The 13,811-nt window shown below is 31.8% G+C and overlaps 1 protein-coding gene across 1 annotated transcript in view; it reads right to left on the reverse strand.

Annotated features, from left to right (window-relative positions):
• LOC123658905 (adipokinetic hormone/corazonin-related peptide receptor variant I-like) overlaps window positions 1–13,811 on the reverse strand; it is a 52,194-nt gene that overhangs the window by 24,342 nt on the left and 14,041 nt on the right. The gene's annotated exons all lie outside the window — the stretch shown is intronic.

A 13,811-nucleotide genomic window follows, 5' to 3' on the forward strand; every position in this document is an offset into this window, starting at 1 on the left:
TTTAAATAAAACATCATGAGTGCAATTTAAAAAAAGGAAAAAAATAATCGATATGGATACACGGGGATTTGAACCGTGGTCTTCTCGGTCGATCCCGACCGTCCGATTTCCCACCTGAGGTATTAAAACGTTTATTGACAATTGCGAAATTTACCTTCGTATTCTAACGATGTTGTAGCCATTTTTTCATTGCCTAAAAACCGGGATAAACTGACATTTTCTAAAAATGAATTCTAGGTATATCGTTTTATCGCCCCCCAAATCCCCTGTATACTAAATTTCATGTAGATCGTTGGAGCTGTTTCTGAGATTCAAATTATATATATACAAGAATTGCTTGTTTAATAGTATTAGATATCTAAAACTATATAAGTCTTTAACTATATAAGTGGTCATACTTGATGTGATCTCAGAATTGTGGAGAATTGTCAACTCGAAATATTAAGAGAGAATGACTCTTTTATCTACTCTAATGGCTACCGTTCCTAAAGTACCTTCTACAAAATAATTATATCTCAAAACTAGTGATGACAGTGCTGAACTGAGTTAAAAAAAATATCGATATTTTTCAAAAAAGTTTACCAGCCTTGTCTACCAACATAAACAATATATACCTACTTATACCGTTAAGAATTTGACGTTTATCGATTATTATACATACTATATACTATTATGTATATTGTTTTTAAAAAAGGTTAATTGCTATACAAGGTCATGAAAAAAATATTAAATTCTTTTTTTTTACATTTATCACAGTTGTAACATAAATAATCTATTCTTAAAATTAGAAATTAAAAAAAAAAACTTGAATATTATTTGTATAAAATTTATGGAGAAAGATTTTAATGAGTAAATTCTAGTCTTGTGTCGTGCCACATGATTGACTCGTATTTTTTTTTTGTTTTTTGTTGTTTTCTATAATAAAAGTACGAGTAAATACATATATACACCACGACCCACTTTTTTATTTTTTTGGGTTCCATGGATTGTGGTCGCGATGACGTTTGTAGAACGATGTGTATTTGTCAGTTGTCACGAGCAGCATTTGTCTATCGTAGTTTTTTTTTTTAATTTTCTGTTTAATATGTTTTTAAATACAACAGGAATAACCACTACAGAGTATTATTAAATTTCAATTAATTTATATTAAAAATTAATGTGTGTTATTAAATATAGGGTTCGATTCCTGCTCGGGATGGATCTTTGTATTTGTATATATAGTTCTTTACGGTTTTGATGTCTGACCTTGTGGGCTTCCCAAGCCTAAGCCTTCCCTTCCTAAGCCGTCAATCCCGATTGTTATCATTAATATTCAGATATCTGATAGCGATCGTTACTAATAGATCCGCCAACCCGCAGTGGAGCAGCGTGATGGATTAAACTCTAATCCTTCTCCTACATGGAGAAAGAAGCCTATGCTAGCGGTGGGATGTTGCAGGCTGAATGTGACATGTATGCTAGTAAATTTACAATCGCATATAAATGTTATAAATATATAAAATTAAAAAATCAATTTAATAAAAAAAAAGGATTACAGTAGTCAAATTAATAATTGGTACCTTGCTATACGTTATTGTTTTTTGTATTTAGGCCTTAGTATTAATGAACGTGTTGGTACTTTATTGTCATTAGTAATTTCGAAAATAATAACTTAAATTAGCTTAATATTTTTAGCACAATTTTTTTTTTTTTTTTTTTTTGTGATAAAAAATAAGATTGTTGTCTGCAGAAGAAATGTTAGAGTCGCACTTCTAAGGCGCATTAACATATCCTGTTGGAAATCGAAAATACTAATAATAGAATGATTATAATGTTGTAGGTACAATAACCATATTTGAATAATCTGCGTATATTTTGATTATCTTAGTTTGATATTTGATATGATCAGTTTGGTTTATATAATAGGATATATCTACATAGTACATACCGTAGGGTCAGATACTTTTAAAAGGCTTTACGGGTTACGTTTGTGTCAGTTTTCAATTAGAAACGGGGTTCAGGTGTTATTTTTTTTAGAATTAAAATACATTGAACAAAGTTAAATATAGATAAATTTAAACACTACAAAAATAAAAATATAATAATGGTTAGTAACACATAATTATAAAACATGATGTTTATACCTATGAAGATTAACAAGTAATTTTATAACTTGATCTTAACTTTTATAACTTTGAAACTACTAAGTACATACGAGTACTTGAATCTCGCGACAAGTTTTTTTATGATATACATTATGTAATGACGTTATATGTTGATAGTATAAGTTTCAAAGGAAAAGCTTATTTTATTATTTTTAGCGCATTTAAAATAAAAGCTTGTTATTTAAAAAGTTTTTAGTTGACTTTATTTTGTGTACTATGCCATATATTTATGACACCTCTATGCCAATTTTTGTTCTTTTTGAAGTTAATACATATTGTATGGAATCGCTGTTTTAGTAATAAGGGATATTGATTGATTTTGGTTTTCTTTAGCACATTAGGTTTATGTAACATGTTTCTTTTATTATCCAATAAAGCATGCATCTATTGTATTCAACTTTCTCTTTCCATCTATCATTTCACTTTACCAAGGATATTTCAAAACTTAGTATCTTTGATTAAGAGTGACGCAGCAAAGTTAATGAACGCCCTTGATTTGGCTATGGTACAGATTCAGCTAGGTAATTTAATCTACTATTTTACGTAGAAACAAAGTGATTGATCGATCTAAGCCGATATAACTAAACGGATAGAATATATTAACAGAGAAGTTAGTGGTTTTGAAATCGTGCTAGATTCGCAGAAATTTTAAGTGGTAGCGTTTAAAATTTAATGTTTTAAATCTTATACTATTATATGAGCAATTCTTGTATCTATAAATATATATAATCTGAATCTCGGAAACGGCTCCAATGATTTTCATGAAATTTAGTATGCAGGGGATATCGGGGGAGATAAATAAATCTAGCTAGGATTCATTTTTGGAAAATGTCGTTTTATCCCTGTTTTTAGGTAATGAAAAAATGGCTACAATATCGTTAGAATACGAAGATACATTTCATACTTGTCAATAAAGTTTTAATAGCTCAGTTGGGAAATTGGCAGGTCGCGATCGACCGTAAAGACCCCGGTTCAAATCCTCATGATTCCAGATCGATTATTTACTTTTTCTTTTTGAAATTCCCTCACGTAATACCTATATATTACTACCTTATAACAATATATTACTATACTAGAGTGGTTACTCAAGTATTGTAATATATAATCAGCGGCCAAGGGTTCGATTCCCACTCGGGGTGGCTATTTGCATTGACCCCTTTGGTAACGTTTCTTGTGGGTTTTCACACCATGACCAAGAGGATACGTAAAGCTTCTGTTATGTTCTGGTTATGGTTCTGGTTATTACCTTATAGATATCGCTACTAAGAAAAGGAAATCTATCACGCCAAGGAGCAGCGTGTTAGATTAAGTTTCCATCTTTCTCCTATATGGAAAAAAAAGACCTATGCCTATGCAGTGAGATGATATAGGTTGACCTAATCAATAATAAAACTAAAGAAAAATCTCTTATGAGTCTAAAGCTGTGATATTAATATTTACAAATAACCTTACTAAACTTAAAAACTGTATAGAAAATTTGAAGCATTACTTCATCACTTCATCACTTCAGCCTGTGGCAGTCCACTGCTGGACATAGGCCTCCCCAAGTTCGCGCCAGACATCCCGATTTTCCGCAATCTTTATCCAGCCCACACTGGCAATCTTACGTAGATCGTCGGTCCAACGGGCCGGAGGACGTCCCACACTGCATTTGCCAAGACGCGGTCTTCACTCCAGGACCCGTCTACTCCAACGGCCATCGGTCCTGCGACACAGATGACCAGCCCACTGCCACTTCAGCTTGCTAATTCTGTGGGCTATGTCGGTTACTTTCGTTCTCTCGTGGATAGTCTCATTTCTAATCCTATCTTTGAGAGAAACCCCAAGCATAGCCTGTTTCATTGCACGTTGAGCGACTTTAAATTCGTGGAGCAGTCTCTTCGTCAGTGTCCACGTCTCGGCTCCGTATGTTATCACAGGCAGAACGCATTGCTCGAACACTTTTGTCTTCAAGCATTGCGGAATCTTCGAAGTGAAGACTCGATGAAGCCTGCCAAACGCCGCCCAGCCCAACCGAATCCTCCTGTTGGCCTCCTTCTCGAAGTTGTTGCGGCCTAGTTGGATAGTATGGCCTAGGTAAATATAATCCTGAACAACTTCGAGAAGGGTACCATCGACCGATACCGGTCTCAGTATGACTTGGTTGTTAAACATAACTTGCGTTTTGTCCAAGTTCATACAGAGACCGACACGCTGGGAGGACTCGTTTAGGCCGGCCAGCATGTGGCCTAACTCATCCAACGTCTCCGCAAAGATGACAATATCGTCGGTGAAACGAAGGTGAGAGATGAATTCAGCGTTGACGTTAATGCCTCGTTCTCCCCAATCTAAGGTCTTAAAGACATCCTCCAGCGCAGTGGTAAACAGTTTCGGTGATATTACATCCCCCTGTCTTACCCCACGCCGCAGGGAAATAGGTCCTGTTTTCTGGTCCTGGACATGAACGGTCATCGTCGCCGCGTCGTACATACATTTCAGTATCTCGATATTTCGCCAGTCGATATGACATCTCTGCAGAGAGTCCAGGATAGCCCAGGTTTCGAAGCATTACTTATATACTATAAAATATATAATAATACAATGAGTATAAATAACAAACGGTAATATATATAATATTGTATTGATTAAACAAACGTTTAAATGCAAGCAGTACCCAATGTGAATATTGACGTACCACGAAACGGGTTTCTAACTTCCATCCGTTTGCTATATTAATGTTTATACTTGGATTCCAAATAAACATTTGAATTTAATTTGATAAGTTACATACATCAAATTAAATTCAAATAAAAAACGCATATAGATTGTAAATGATACAAAGCTCAATGATCAACTAGTACTTTGTAATGTCATAGAAAAAATATTAGTAACTTCAAAATATTTTTATTTACTTTCGCTACAGGCAGTTCTGAAGTTCTGCAATATTATTTCTTATCATTCTATGCAACTTAACTCCTAAGGTGGTAAAAGAAATCTAGTAGGGAGGAAAACTAAAACATCTTAACTTAATTTACTTCAAAACTACGTTTTTTTTTTTTTAAAAAAACAAGTAAACGTTCACATTTTCTCGTTTTTCAAAACTTATTTTTAAGCCCTTAATACTTAATGCCAACCCGCACTGGAGCAGCGTGGTGGATTAAGCTCTGATCCTTCTCCTACGTGGGGAAAGAGGCCTATGCCCAGTAGTGGGATATTACAGGCTGAGGCGTTAATACTTTGCACAAGTAAAAACTACTTCTGTTAGAGATAACAAGAAAATATGCTGGACGCTATATGTTCAGTGAATGCTTGGACCTGCGGTGACACTTAACCCCGAAAGATCAAAGAAAGACAGAATACATCGCAAATTTTTTTTACACAAATTTGCTATTTACTCATGCCTTACCTATACATATATTTATTGTCTTATATAAAACCGAACGACTAACATTGAACAAATTGATTGTGAGGACAAGGACTGTTTAAAAGAAAATAACCAAAAAAAGGTGTGCATGTTATTTATACCCGGCAGAAATGAAACTTCTGAAAAGTAGCCTATGAGAGATTTTTTTTCACCGAGAATAAAAAATACTGTGTATTATATTATTTATATTCTACCTCATTTTTTCGTATATATTCATGTGTTTGTTTTTTTATTGTGGCGCATTTTTGTTTTATTGAATTTCAAATCACAACGATTCTAAAGAGGTTTCACTTCAAACAGGTTTATTGTTGAAAAAAAAAAACATGACCCTACAGAGTCGCCTGGGTCAACAGTAGTTCTATATAATATGCCCGTTTTCATTACATTGTGCTTTTGGCTTGTAGATTTTCAACAACCCTCGATAGAAACGTTCTTGTGCCACAAAAGCTGACCAATGAGTTTCCATTGTACAAACGTTTTCAAAAGACTAAATAAGGCCAATTGTAACAAGTTTTATTATTAACTGCTACAAGCAGATTGCTTTCGTATACAGTTGACTGAAGTACAGAAAACATCAGTTGGTAAATTACGTCTTAACATAAACACGACATTACACTGCGCACAAAAAGTACATTCACATATATTTTAAAACATTTTAAAATTACAACAATCCTTATATAGTTCTGTTTCGCTTCAAATATTTGCTTAACAACAGAATATATAAATTTATGTATATAATTTAAAAATAATTACAATATATATATATATATATATATATATATAATAAAAATATCGTGTCACGATGTATGTTAGCGATAAACTCCAAAACTAGTGAACCAATTGTTATCAAATTTTATAAGCATCTGTAATTTGGTCCAACTTGGGAGATAGGGTAGTTTTTATTTCAATTATTGATCTCGATATTTTTTATTGCAAATTAAAATGTTTATTATACGACTTTAGTGCGTATTTACCGGTTAGTTCTATAAAATCCTAATAGATAGCGGTTTGGTATCTAATTGCACAGATATTCGATAGATGGCGCCGTATTTCTATTTTTAAATTATAGATGGCGAATTTGTACATAGAATTTACATATATTTTAATAAATTATAATTACTGAGCCACAGCAACGCGTGGCTGGGTCAACTAGTATACATATACATATACGCGAAAAGCTTTCGAACGACGGCACCATATTGGATAATTGTTTTTTTTTCAACTGTACGAAATGATGGGACAAAGCGTTTGTATAAAAGAAATTAAACATGGGTCAGCTAGTTTTAATTAATTGAGATGTGGTATGTCTCGAGTCTCGACACTTGTATTTTCGACACATAACTCATAACCCGTGAATTCAGATCAACCTGTGTCCTTGTGTAATGCGCTTATGATATGTATAATGAGCCTCACGTGTTGAGTGTTTCGAATGTGATTGAGAATTCACATCATTTGTCATTGTTGTTCGTTTAATAATTGATGTATATACAAATATTTAAACCAATCAGAAATATTTTGGTATTCTCTGTTTGTCCTTGAATAAATTTAATGTTATTTAATTTGCAAAAACGCGTATAAATCACCATAGCAATTTAATGGGGAGATGCTACCTTCTTGCCATTATTTTATGTAGACATGATTTATATGACAACCCATTAAATAATGATAACTAGCTTTTAAATTTTACATTATAAATACACAATATACTAAAATAAATAAAAAAATTATGTAAAATCTTACCAAAACGAAATCATATTGCCAAGCTTAATTAACTCTAGATGTTCTATTTCTACAGCCCTAACTTCACAAAATCTTCCCCTTAGTCAAGAGTTACCGGTACACTATTGTCATATGGACGTAAGGTTAAAAATATACGTATTCACTGTTATTAATCACTTTCACGCTATACGAATACAACAGTTCTTGTAATTTCTAAAATAGATAATAAATCAAATATTTTTGATGAGTTAAGTAGTCAGAGAATCAAAAGTATAAAGGCAAGGCAATTGAAACTTTATATGTTTAATAAGTCTACGATAGGTCAGGGGAACTGCCGGGAACCAAAAATATGTCATTTCAATGAGCTTCATCTAAATCACAGATGAGTTTACATTAGGACTCTCTGTATACATATGAATATTGTGTTGACCGATGGGGGTCGCCTGCTATTCAGTGACACAGTGACATAAAAATGCAGCTCAGCGGAAAATAACTTTTTATGAACATTTCTACTTTCTTACCCAGAGATCATAGTTTCAAGGTTGTTCAAATATAAACTTTATATCGATGCTTCGATATGTGTATGTTTTCCGCATATTTTGTAATAACTAGAAAGAGAGATGAAGTAAGATTAGCAGCATCAACACAAGTGAAGTTTTTAGTTTTTACTCTTACCCACACATTATCCATACATATTTTTGAAATTTTTTTGTTGAAAAGGTGATATCCCTGGTGTGGTACAATGATACGGAAACCAGGATCTGATGATGCGATCCCAGAGAAATCGAGGGAAACTCTCAAAAATCTGCACAACTTTTTACTGGGTGTACCTATTTTGATGATTTTTAATTTAACCGATAGCCGATGTTTATCATGTGATCATATTTAAATTTCATCGAGATCTGATTACAACTTTTGGAGTCATCTTTGATAATACGTATTTACTTGACTATTTTTCGTCTACCTACGTTGTATTACTTGTCGATATAATTGAAGTCGGTTTTTTTTTCGTTTGCCTGCAAACACAATTATTGTTTTTATATTCCTATTAAAAATTGGAATTAATTGATAGTTAAAGTTAAATTTAATTAGCAATATAGAATCGATGTTAGAAATAATGGAAAATTACTTATTTATTTTCTTATTTAAAGAAATTCTTTAACTTCTATTTCGTATTTTTGTTATAATTGTCTACTAATAAAAAATAATATTAGAGTAATATGTCATATATTTAAAAAAAATACTGTTACATTAAACGGTCCCTTTGTCTTTATATTTAAAATGTACACTTTAAGGTGTATTAAATTTACCTCTACCCTTATCAAAATTTTTATATATTTTATCATTAATGCTATAAATTTATTTCTTGGTTGTGATACGGGTAAATGTGGTGCTTATATTGTAAGGTTACAGCAATTCGATCTATATCGCTTTCACTTGTTACGTGAACAATTCACTTTATACCACAATTTCAAACAAATCACATTTGATAATTTCACAAATTGAACATTTGAGATCATATAGAACATCAGTATACCTGAAAACATAAGTCTTAAACTTCAAGAAAACTTTATTCATCATTAAAGTATAAACTATTTATTTGCAATAAAGAATCGAAAGAATATTTATATTTGCACAATTTTCCATTGAAACTTTGATCTCTGGGTAAATCGGTAGAAAATGTCGATGTAAAGCTATGTTCCGCCTAGATGAATTTTCATGGGACCTGATAGCAAGCGACTTCATCGGTCGACGCATCATTCATATGCATACGGCTAGTTATAACGTAAGGCCTCCTGTGATTTAGTCGTCGTTCATTGCAATGGCATATACCTAGATGGACACATGTATATAGATATATGCAGGTATACCATTAACGATATTATAAGTAAAAAATTAAGGACTAGTTAACTAAAGCCGATTGTCAAAATAGCTTTAAATCGGGTAATCGGGTTTCAGTTAATTATGTTACCTCCAAATTTTTGCAATGGCCTCAATGAGCTCATTAACAAAATATTTCCGAAGATCATTACTAGCCACAAAAATAACAATTAATTAAAAATAAGGCATCTAATGAGCCAATTAAACACTGGATATAGCTCTCCACTGCACAATTTAAAACTGAAAGTTGGATCGGTAGTTAGAATGCTGCTTAGGGACTCAAATCACTCTAAACTTTGTAATCCAACATATTAAATAATAAATCATTGGAAATGTAATTAGCGCGACGATATTCCAAGAAAAAGTTCAAAGCTGAGGAAATTCTCATTCTAGAAATACCGATAATAATTAAACGAATCCAGTTTCTGATTCGACTCGCTTTTGCCGTGAGTAATAATAAATCACAAGGACAATCCTTGAGTGTTCGTGGACGCAATCAAGGTAATACTTTTACTTGACGGTTTATTACGTAGAATTTTTAAGTGTCGTCTAACCATGTATTTAATAATTAATCGTATACCACATCCTAAAAGTTACGGTTTCCTCACAAAAAAAAGTAGTAACTCTATTTCCAAACTGTATAAAATAGAATGATGTTTAGATAAAACCAACTTCCTACGACTTTAAGTAGATTTGCGGGATTATAATAATTAAAATCGTATCTAGTTGGAATAAACATATGGAGATAGAGACATCAAATTTTATCGAAATAATTAATCTGGTTTCCATTGCTCTCATAAACACTAATAATAAATATCAATTAAAAAGTAACCATATGAAAATGTATTCATCCAATATTTTTTTTCATACCAATTTCCGTTCAAATGAAAAGCAATTTTATAAAAAAGAAAATTGTGTTTGGAAGAAGACGGATATTGAATTAGTAAATGAAAAAAAAAAGATTTTTTTAATGAGAAATTTTTGACAACATAATTAATTAAATTACTGGATTATTTTTGCATTAAAGGGTCTTCGTAAAAGGCTACCTTAAAAGAATACCTATTTGAAGTATATTTTCAAATTTTGCTCAAAGGGGTAAAAAAGAACACCATTCGATTAATAATTAAGTTTTTAAAAATATAATTATCATATATTACGTTTCAACTTAAGCTAAATTTGGCCTTCGTCGGAACTTTATGCAAATCAATTTTATATTAAATACCGATGATCGTTTAAAATAAAATAAAATTACTGAAAGTTCACAGAAATGTTCGCAGCTAATAACAGTCTAAATATACTTCCATTAATAACGCGATTACGAGATTTTATGACGAGGTTTTATGGCAGACATTGTCATCATTTTTTGACGAATCAACTGAAATTCTGAACAAAAAATCTACGGTTTAGTCGGATTATGTAAATATTATCTTCAAGTTGTTGTTATTATTTGTCAATGTTGAAGTGAAAGTAGAGAACACAATATTTTAATCTATTTGCAGTCATTATATAATAAGTATTCACTAATTTAGTAAGTTATTATAAGTCAATATACATAAATATAGTACACACTCACGTAATATCACATACCTACAATACTTTTGAGGTGTATCAGTTAGTAACTTCAAGCTACATACCTTTTATCTTGATAAAATTATCTTATCGTAATAGCTATTTCAAACTTAAGAAAAATAATTTAAATAAATATCTATACATTCTACAAAATATTTTATATGCTCTATTAACTCAGTAAAATATCACAAAATATTACATACAAGTGTATGAATATTCAAGTTCAAGTTATAACACAAATAACTTACTATAAATATATCATAATATTACTAAATGTTATATTTTTTAAAGAATACGTAATATAATAAATAAATTCCAAGAAAACGTATTATAATTAAAAGGTGTTGAAGTGTACAAAATTCAAATACTAGATGTATAGTGCGTGGGTAGTTGCTCAGCGTTATTATCTTCCTTGAAAATTTTATATTTTTTTATAAGGTCTTTCAAGCTAATTTAAATTGTTGTTGTTTTCCTTTTTAACATGAAGTCTATTTTCAAACAACCTTTTAGAAATAATTAATTTCACTTAGCAAAAATAATAATGTTACATAGAGATTTCACTTTTGTGTGTCACATTCTGTACTATAAAGTCAACGTTATTGTTGTTATTATTATTATTATTTTGTTACATAGGAAGACGACACACATAGTAACTTTGAAATGTGTAACTAATATATATGTGACAAAGCGAGGATATCGTTTATTTATTCACGGAGATTTTCTAAAACATTATTAAAAATAGTTTTATACTATAAAATGATTTATGTGATACGCTTAACATTGTAAAACAATACCACGTGAATATTTATTAAAATTAAATGGTGAGACTTAGACAGAGGGGAACTAGACTTGTTCATTCATTTATTTGGATTAATGTGTTCATAGGGCAGATACTAGATAGATCTAGCATATGATACCTGACAATTGACACATCGTTTCACAGCAATCTCATCGCTACCACGAACAATGGAACTTTTCCTAACAAGCACATTGAAAATATGTTATCACGTACATCGTAAAGTATAAAATATGTTTCATATTTGGCAATACCGAGGTTTCAAAATCACGATTGCCTACGTTTAAAAAAACAGTTAACTAGACGAAGTGTTAGCACAGCGCCGGCTCATAGCTGTTGCACTGGCGGTTACGGGTTTGATACTCGCTCGTGGCATACATTTGTATCTGCCGCACCGATGGTAGCATATATTTTTATTAGCACGTAGTTTCGTTCCTGCTGATGTATAATAGCACAGTTATGCACTAGCGTTGCTATTTACTTTTTCTAGGCGACTGATTTAATTTTTTGGAATACCCTCGTATCGTATTACGTTGCGATGCACCTTAGGGGGTAGTTGTGTCGCGACACACTGGGTTTGCTGTATATAAGGCTCAGGACGTGTGTTGCGGGCCTTTTTTTGCTCTCCTCTTTTTTTGGATTGGATTCTCTCGCCGTCTTAAGATCTGAGTGGGTGAGTCATTGTAGTTTCTTTTGGTATAAGCTTTGCTTTAGTGTAAGTTGATTTTGTGAGTTTTTGAAAAAGAAGATTAAGATTCTGTAGGATTTTTTTTTTACTTTCTCTCTTGTGTCTCGTGTTAGGAGTTGTGGGTGACTCTCTAACCCAGCAAGCAATTTTTTAACACGTAGCACTGGCGCCCAGCGTAAATTCTCTAATATTTAAAATTATTTGTTTGTCGGTGAATTATTTTAATTATTTTGTTGTGTAGGGTATTGCATTGGCACTCAATTTTGTTTTTTCTTATTCTTGGCAAGTGGTTTTCTTTGGGTATGGAAAGGGTCTTGTCCTTGTGTCTTTGTGTGTTTTGTGAATTGTGTTAAATTATTACTTTTCATTTTTATTAATTAAATTTGATTACTGTTTCGTTTAGGTTGTGTATTTATATTAGTATGTTTAAAATTTAAAGTTAATATTTAAAAGTTTTTATTTGAATTTAAAAGATTTGTACGAACGTAGTCACGGTTTTTGCATTGTTAATCGTTCCTTGCTAAAAATTTTCAGTTACCTACTTTTTGTATTAATTATTTCTTGCTCAATAATTTTTGCCGTAACTAAATTTTTTTTGACTACCCTCTATTAACGAATATTTTTGCTTACTTTGTACTTCTTTGTTACATTTTAACATTAATTTAAATCGAACTTTTATTTGTACTTTTTGTTTCGTTTAAATTTTATTATTGTGCTACGGTGACTCACTCAATAAAATTCGTACCCCTGCCTAAGGCTGAGTTAGAATATGAGGTGGTTGTTCGGAATGAGGAGCCAGCTGCCGCAGTTTTAGCTTGCGTGGACAGATATTACGGTTGTCGGAATTGTTACCGTCAGAGGAGATTTTGGTCAGTCCGTTGGATATTATAACCGATTTGGCAGGTATTAGTGACACTTTGATAAAAGTGAAATCAATTATTAATATATTTTAGTTATAATTAATTTTAGTTTTCGGTTAGTGTCGTGTGGTTCGCATTATTTGGACTCTGATAGTATAGAAAATATGATTTTTACTCCTCGTGACTGTTATGCGGAGAACTTAGGTCGGTTGGCGAGTATTTTCGATAAAGTTCAATTTCGGTTGTATGCCGCTCATTTAAAAATACTTCAAGTTATAATTTGCGTCGTAGGACTGCGGAATTTAATGTTGGTGATCTTGTTTATAAGAAAACTTACTTCTTGAGTGATAAAGATAAATACTTTTCTAAGAAATTAGCGCCTAAATTTATCAAATGTCGAATTGTTGATAAAAGATCTCCTCTTGTATACGTATTACAGGATATGAATGGTAAAGATCTTGGGGTTTGGCATATTAAAGATTTGAAGTTAACAGGAAGTTCTGGTAGTAAGGGTAATTGATATTGTGTTTTCTTTTTGTTTTAAATCTATATTACGTATTCCATTTTTTGAGACGGGTGATGATCTCATTTTTTTTTTATTTTTTTTATTTTGTGCTTATTCAAGTACATGACTTATGATAGTTGTGTGTTGGGTACATCTCTAATGTACTTTTGGTGTTTATTTTTGTTGAGTTATTCCACTGAGCAATAACTTAATTTGTGTGTGTTGGGTGCATCTCTAACGTATCTA

Source organism: Melitaea cinxia, chromosome 13 (assembly GCF_905220565.1).
Source record: "Melitaea cinxia chromosome 13, ilMelCinx1.1, whole genome shotgun sequence".
NCBI lineage: Eukaryota > Metazoa > Arthropoda > Insecta > Lepidoptera > Nymphalidae > Melitaea > Melitaea cinxia.